Source organism: Odontomachus brunneus, unplaced genomic scaffold (genome assembly GCF_010583005.1).
Source record: "Odontomachus brunneus isolate Ranch 3 - 2012 unplaced genomic scaffold, Obru_v1 Obru_scaffold_048, whole genome shotgun sequence".
Lineage (NCBI taxonomy): Eukaryota > Metazoa > Arthropoda > Insecta > Hymenoptera > Formicidae > Odontomachus > Odontomachus brunneus.
The window spans coordinates 2233240-2233640 of NW_022639498.1; positions in this window are offsets into that span (position 1 = coordinate 2233240).

Genomic DNA, 401 nt, shown 5'->3' on the forward strand with positions numbered 1-401 from the left:
GTAGGAGAAACATTTTGGAGACTGAACGGATTCGATTCGGCGCCCCCCTATAAATAGTTGCCGCGTGCCAATGAAGCATTTTTTGAAGCGACATGCGATTCATACGACAACCAACACCGATACGCGTGAAAAATTTTGATAGAATGCGAGTAGCGTCCGAAAATATCATACATAAGCACGGCCACTTGCTACCGATTACCATACGCGGTATAGTATGTGGCCCCTCGAATTGTGGTAAGATGAATGTGTTGGTGAGCTTGCTGGAGAGCCCATACGGTCTGCGTTTCGAGAATCAGTACGTGTACTCGAAATCACTGCAACAACCGAAATATCGTTACTTGGAGAATTTGTTTGCGTCGATAGACGAAATTGGCTTTTTTACATTTTCCAATAACATCGAT